Below are 7,631 nucleotides of genomic sequence, written 5' to 3' on the forward strand. Positions count from 1 at the left end.
ATTCCTACTTGAACAGTGTGCTTTTCTAGTGGTATTGCTACTGTCTGTGCCTATATTGACTGCCATGGAGAATTAGGCACCTCTGGGTGGTAATTAAGTCCATCTAGTTTAGAAATTGGTATTACACAGGGATGAAACACCTTCTGAGGTGTCTGTAAGACACCTGTAGTAAGACTGGGCCTCAAACTGAAAACTTTTAAGTGGCTAAAATTAGTTACACCGTGACAGGTATCATCAATAATACTTCCAGATTTTATTAACTTCCTTGGTGTCAAGGAAAAGAATGTTATCCCAAGGAAATACTAAGATTTCTAACTCACCATTTACAGCTTTTAAGTTATTTGCTCACTGAATGCAGTCAGCAGAGTTCTTTTCAATACTGAGATAAGCAGACACTAATATATCTATCCATTGCGCTCGCATATCTAAAGATGTCATGTTCAACTGCCTAAGAGCAGTTGGCCAAATTTGTATTTTGCAGTGAATGAAATCAAATCAATTATCAGTCCTGCAAGAGAAACACTGTCCCTGGATTTTACAGGAAGTTCATTGCCATGAGCATTCTCAGGGGAGACCAGAGATAGGCTGTGTTTCTTTTCAAAAAGATAATACCATCAAAACAATTAAAACTGTGAAGCTCATGGAATTTATTTTGCTACAAGCAAAGTCTTCTTCAGAGATAAAAATCATTTTATTTTCAAGATTTGGAGGAATGCAGATTGTTGTCAGAAAGGGAATGCAGTACAAAGTAAAAATAAAAACCTTCAGCTCTTTCACTCTGTTTTTTCTCCGTACATTCTTCACACATAGAAAATTATAAGAACGTTAAGCTAGTTAGCCTACAACATAGAAGAAAGAGAGAAAATGATATTGATATTTCTGGTTTTAAATCCCCAGAGGAATTTGTGGCATAAAGACTTCAGTGAACTTTGGATCTCATTTTTTGTTGCATCTTGTCTATCATTAGATTGCTAGATCTTCACAAAGTGTCTTCTCTAGACAGTGCTGAGCCAAAGCATCCAGTCCTAAACTGGACCCTTTTGGCATCACTGGATGCCAAAATACAGGAGTTAAGACAATGTGTGGGAAAGCACATTTCAGCTGTATTCTATTGTCTTTTACCAAAAAAAAAAGAGATTCTGCTGAAGTTCAGATTCACTTTAGCAGGCCCTATTCAGTTACTTGCAAACTATGAGACAGGACTACTTGAAAAAAAGATCAGATCTCTTCAGAAAGGAAGAATATCATTAAATATTCACAAATAGGTAAAAGAGTATCTTTTTGGGGTTTTTTTGTCTGCCACTCATACTGAAGGAAGAGATAGTGTGGTTGCTCATGTTTCATCAAGGAGTGAACCAAAAATCTAACAGAGTGTGACATTTTTATGGGGTACTCCAGATAGGCAGGCATGATCCCACATGCTTTGTCCTGCAATTTCATTAGCCTTGATTCCCTTCCCTAGCAATGGACTCACAAGTGCAATTTGAGTCCTTTCTGGAAGCTGCTCTGCCAGCAGAGATTTTCTTCTCTGCTGCATTGCAGTGTTAGGAGTCAGCACATCTTCGGAGTGTGGCTTGGAGCCATTTTTCCCAACAGCCACATGCTCCCTGTGGGCTGAGCCAGCTTCATCTGGACATGCCAGCACACTGAGGTTGGAAACTGCCTGCATCTTCTGTGCAGGAACTTGCCTGTGCAGAAGATGAGGCTATGTGTCGTGGTTTAACCCCAGCCAGCAACTAAGCACCACGCAGCCGCTCATTCACTCCCCCCCACCCAGTGGGATGGGGGAGAGAATCGGGGGGGGAAAAGTAAACCACATGGGTTGAGATAAGAACAGTTTAATAGGACAGAAAGGAAGAAAATAATAATTATAATAATAACAATAATAAAATGACAAGAATAATAATATAAGAATTGGAAAATACAAAACAAGTGATGCACAATGCAATTGCTCACCACGTGCCGACTGATGCCCAGTTAGTTCCCGAGCAGCGATCCCTCCCAGCCCCACTCCCCCCAGTTTATACACTGGGCATGACGTCACACAGTATGGAATACCCCTTTGGCCAGTTTGGGTCAGCTGTCCTGGCTGTGTCTCCTCCCAACTTCTTGTGCCCCTCCAGCCTTCTTGCTGGCTGGGCATAAGAAGCTGAAAAATCTTTGATTTAGTCTAAACACGACTTAGCAACAACTGAAAACATCAGTGTGTTATCAACATCCTTCTCATACTGAACCCAAAACACAGCACTATACCAGCTACTAGGAAGACAATTAACTCTATCCCAGCCAAAACCAGGACACTATGTAACAGAGGACCTTTGCAGAATTACAGTAGAGATCAACTTAATTCACGGAGACCTGCTTCAGCTACCTTCCTCTTTCGTATATTACCATCAAAGAACAGAAGACATTCACAGAAAACAAGTCCGTGCTGCTTTCCCTCTGCTCTTGAGAGGACTGCTCTTACTGCTCGATAGATGCTCTTAGGGACTGAGGAAATCAGAGCAAGCCACTCCGGACAGAACTGTGCATAATCCCAGTGAAAACAATGATGAAGGATCTACATGTATCTCTGTGAATTCTACTACTAATGCAGCTGCATGACTGTCCTATACACTAATTCATACAGCTGTATTTTAGTATATCTGATCTTGTAAAATGCTACTGCAGTGAGACTTCCAGTAACCTTTTCAGGATCTATTAGCTGTATGTCATTGGATAGATAGGCTTTATACATATATACATGAATCTTTGTTTTTCCAGATGCTTTTCAGATTCCAAAATCTATCTTTAGCCTTCTTATCAATAGTATTGAGGGTAAGAAAATGCAGCATTAAGCTGTTTCAATTTTATCTGTTATCTGGACTGGAAATCTATTGTTTCATTTGCATATCCATCTTAAAAACAGTCAATGCAACCTCACTCTCATTGTCAATGGGATTTATAAGACAATAATAATTATATGGATTATGTCCACATGTATTGCTACTGCCAAATGAAATGTGAACTTGGCTGTGTTCAGATTTGAGTTCTGAGCCTCATTATTTGTGCTATATGTGCCAAAGCAATACTTATTGAGGCTGTAATAATAATAATAATAAATCTCAAAAAGTAAGATCTATTATTTCTATGTCTTGTCTTATTTTTGAATAAAATATTATTTAATATTAATAAGGAATATTATCCTATGTAAAAAGATGCTGGTTTTATAATCACTTAATGGGATTTCTTAAAACTATTTTAATATCTTCTTTTAATGGACAAACTTAGTTCCCTAGATAATAATGAAACCATGTTCTAGAAAAGTACAAATTGTGTATACTTTGACTGGGTTTGTTTTCATTTTACTATGAAGAGTTTTCATCAAGGGGGGAAATTCACCCAGAGAAGGCTCTGAAAGCACTGCATTGCTTTGATTCTGCCAACTGACAGGTAAGGAGCTGTGGGTCAGGACATCAGAGAAACTCCACATCACTTTTTTTTGGTTTTATGTTACCTGCATTGTTGAACTATTGAATTCTTTCCTTCTATTTCTTTCCTGCTTTGCTATATGAACTATACCACAAAAGAGGTACAGATCTTCTTTTTATTTGTTTTAATTCTAATTAGAACCTAACATAAGGTTAAAAATGTTATTGCCTATTTTTATGACCCATATGATTTACACTGACTCTCAAAAACATTTCTAAACTAAAGGACCATCAGTTTGTGCAGCATCCATTTCTGTTGTCTGTGGAGCAGTTAGTGCTACTTGACGCCTACCTACATTTCCTTAAAGCTGAGTTGCTGAAATTTCTCAGTAATAAAGTGTCCAGGCTTGAAGATATATATTTTTAACTATCTTTGTCTAATATGTCCATGCTTCTGGTCTGAAGCAACTCTGCCAGTTCTGTTATATTTCTGCTACATTTCTGTTGTATTAATTTTTTTAAAGGAAGTTTTACTGTGCCTCAGAACAAATCCACAGTGCTTGAGGATTAAAGTGAAGATACTTCGAACTATTTTCATAGTGTCATAGCCCTTAACTTTGCAATATATTTACTGGAGCTTAAAAAGCTCACAACTATATCTCATATTTAAAAAACAGCATCATTCTTCTTTTAGTAAAACCCCTCTTCTGCACGGAGCATTTTTGAGCAGAAAATACCAAAGGGTGAGTAAGACGTAGACATGAGCCTTTGTTCTGCTAATTATTATGCTCCTCTCAGTATTAGCCTAGGTGGAATCAGCGAAGAGATGATTATTTCAACATCTGCTTGGGCAATAAGAAGTCAATAATCAGTTTGTCTTTGTCTGTCTAACTTTGGTGATGCTGTTCTTGTAAGATTCTTGCTGGCTGTCATGTTTTCCCTACCACTTCTCTGGTTAGTTGTGTTTGCAACTTTTTATCCTGTGCAGCTGCAGCTCTCTACAGATGTGAGGGTTTTTTCTTCCAGATAATTATGGAAATTTCTTTATATTCTCTCATGTTTCTAGAACATGCATATTTACAGTTCTGCAACAGTAATCATGTCTTTAGGTCTTGTAATTCATTATCTCTATACTCAAGCAGAGATCACAATATGGAAACCCACAAGGTGAACGATGCTGAAAGGCTACATTACATCCTGAACAACAACCTAAACATATTAAATGAACAGTAGAACTAATTATTTTGTTGCATTTGCTGCAAATTTAGAGTTTACGATATACTGAGATTTTCATTATCCCTGTTTCAGGTCCTCGTTAACTCTGTAAAAATGGCATTCAGGATGACACTATTTGCTGTCATTCTATTTTGAAGGACAAGCAAAATCTATTAATTTACTCCTGATCAACTAATTTCCTTCTTGGAAGTATATTAAAACTGGGCTAATTTTAGTTGTTGGGAGGCAAGAGAGCATTCTGTCACTCAGAAAAGTTCAAAGGAAGGCAATCTTCTTTCTTTTCTCAAGCAAATAAATAGATCAATTAATTATATACACATGAGAAAATACTGGGTTGACCTATCCTTGCTTAACACAATAATAACTGGAGATAATTGATCTGCTGTTTCTCTGCGACTTGCTGCTGGTGCTATACAGGTGGACTCCCCTTGGTATCCCAGGCCTCCTGTAAAGTATTGCCGCAGAAGTTGTTGATGCCTGTGAACAAGCTAGTAAGGTATTAACAGAAGATCAGAAAGTTTCAGTTAAACATCCAAATTACTTTCCAGCTTTGTATCAACATATTGCAAGTTGCCAATTGCTGTCTAAGAAAGAAACTTCTACCTTTAAATTCAGAATAAAATGAAGATGTAGCTTCATATTATAACACCATTCCTGAGATTCAAAAAATAGTGTAGCAATTACTATACTCTTTGGACTGGCAGTAATAGTATTTCATGCTCTGAAATGGATCCTGTTTTGCAGACATGGGTGGTGTGTCTTTTACGCTTGCAGCACAATAAAACACATGGTGAAATCTTAGGGAGCACAGCAGTGCTCCCGGTAGCTATATTGACTAAATATATGCAAAAGGCAGGCCTCACTACACACATTCTGCTGGACGCTGGTAGCTTTTAATTCACAAAAGGCAGAATATCATTAGAGAGATTTTCAAACTAAAGTGTACTCCCTTGTTACTCTAGCCAATGCCTTTAAGTTTGTTTAGTGTTCTAGGGTAGCATTACTAACAGTTTTAAAAATATTTTAGCTGATAAATATCAGCATGTAAACAGAGACATGTTCAAGAGGGCTGTGATTGCAGTGGTAAGGATGCTTTCATGCATTAGCAATTCAAAACCATAAAGCTCTGGAAAAAAAATGGAAGTAAATTTTGATACCAGCATTACTTTTTTTTTCAGCTCCCTGTTGGGGTTACTGAATAATTTTCAGAATCATGTAGCTAATATGCAATCAGTGACCTAGAGATGTGCAATAGCTATTTAAGCCAAGGGAGAAATTCAGTCTTTTCTAAGAAACTCGAGCAGAAAGTGGCATACAAAAAGCAACCACAAGATGTCAGCCTTAATGAATTACAGTAGATTATTCTGATTGGCTCCTTCCTGATAAGGAACTAGATAGGGAAAAACTATTTATCATGTTGAAAATTTTGTGGAGAAAGTAATCTAAGAATAATACCCCTAGCCATAAACATAGTCAGAAAAACGAATGATCAGCTCCAAATATAGTCCCTATGCATATTTGTTTCTACTAGAAAAAAAGCTTTAACCTTTCTGCTTGAGACTCACAGGAAGGACATAGCAGGGATTTGTCACTCCCCACTTGCCCTTTTTTTACACTTTCTCTAAGCATCTGCTGTCAGAGCTGGGGTATCAGACTAGATGGACTTTGGGCTTTTTCCTGTAAAGCTATTTTTATTTTCCTAACATTCTTGACCGTGTTCTCATCCTGCAGTTCTGAAAGCTTGTAAGATAATAAAGTCCAATTTCCATTTCCAGTCCAGGCTTGGAGACATCCAAGTGACAGATATTGATCGTTATTCCTGGAATACTTTGCCATCTATTCCCCCATAGTTCACCATTTGAAAGCTGACAAAAGAGTTGTGCTCTCAATTGCTTTTTTTTGAGGGACGCTCTATTTGCCTCTAGCTACTCACACTAGAAATGTTCTTGTGTTTGGTACCGGATGGTCACACTAGCCACGTTTACCATTAGCTACTGCCATCAGTCGCAACCTCCTGTTGTTTCTGCTGGTTGTTCACGCTGTGCTGCTTTGCTCTGCTCTGTTCTGCAGCAAAACTGCTGACTGCTTCTGTGTCACTGCTCAGCCCTTTCTTTCTGCAGTCCATACAGTCTTTCATTTGTGCTTAAAAAGTTGAAGTGATACCCAGGAACTGCACAGAGAACGTGCCACAACTGGCAAATTTCCCAGCAGGATCTTACCCGTGCTCTGAAAAAACAGACAAAACAACAAAAGATGCTTTGACCCAGATTTGGTTTTAGTTCCTTTATTGTGAGATGCAATGACAAGCTGCACCATTTTCTCCCTCCACAATCACAGATAGGTTGCCCAGAACACAATTAAAACCCTTACACATCAACTTGTAGCTGAAATACCCTGAGGCATCACAACACTTAATCAGGAAATTAAGTCCCGAACCTTTAGTTCCTTCACCAGCTCTCAGGTCGCTGCGAGCCAGCAGGCTCTAGGCTCCCATCTTACAGGGTTCTCACACAGGCTGCCGTCCCCCCCTGCACCTCACGCCTCCAGCCTTATAAACCACCTAACTGAAGTTGACCAACTCTCGTCATTCAGGTATTAAGTGAAAGCGCTTTTGCTAAAGTTACTTTGGCCTTAAAGTTTAATTCACCTGCTGTGTCTTCAGGTTTCATAATGCACCGTTTGATGGTTGCCAGTCTCCCTTGGGACGTTTGCTTCTGCTTTATGAAGAGAGCAGGCATCCTAATATGCAGATAAAAGATGCTGTGGGGCTTGGCTCTGGGTTTTTGAGTGGTGAGAAGCCAACAGAGAGCAGAGACAGGACCCTGCAACTGCCTAATACTACCCCCAAAGCAGGGACAGCCAAAATGCACTCAGACAGGACGAGGAGGTGATGCACTGGTGTGGAGCCTCCAGAAGTCTGAATCTGCATCCGATGGCTGAAAGTCACCTGCCATCTGGGACAAGCATGTCTGCAACGTAGGTTAT

Source organism: Haliaeetus albicilla, chromosome 17, assembly GCF_947461875.1.
Source record: "Haliaeetus albicilla chromosome 17, bHalAlb1.1, whole genome shotgun sequence".
Lineage (NCBI taxonomy): Eukaryota > Metazoa > Chordata > Aves > Accipitriformes > Accipitridae > Haliaeetus > Haliaeetus albicilla.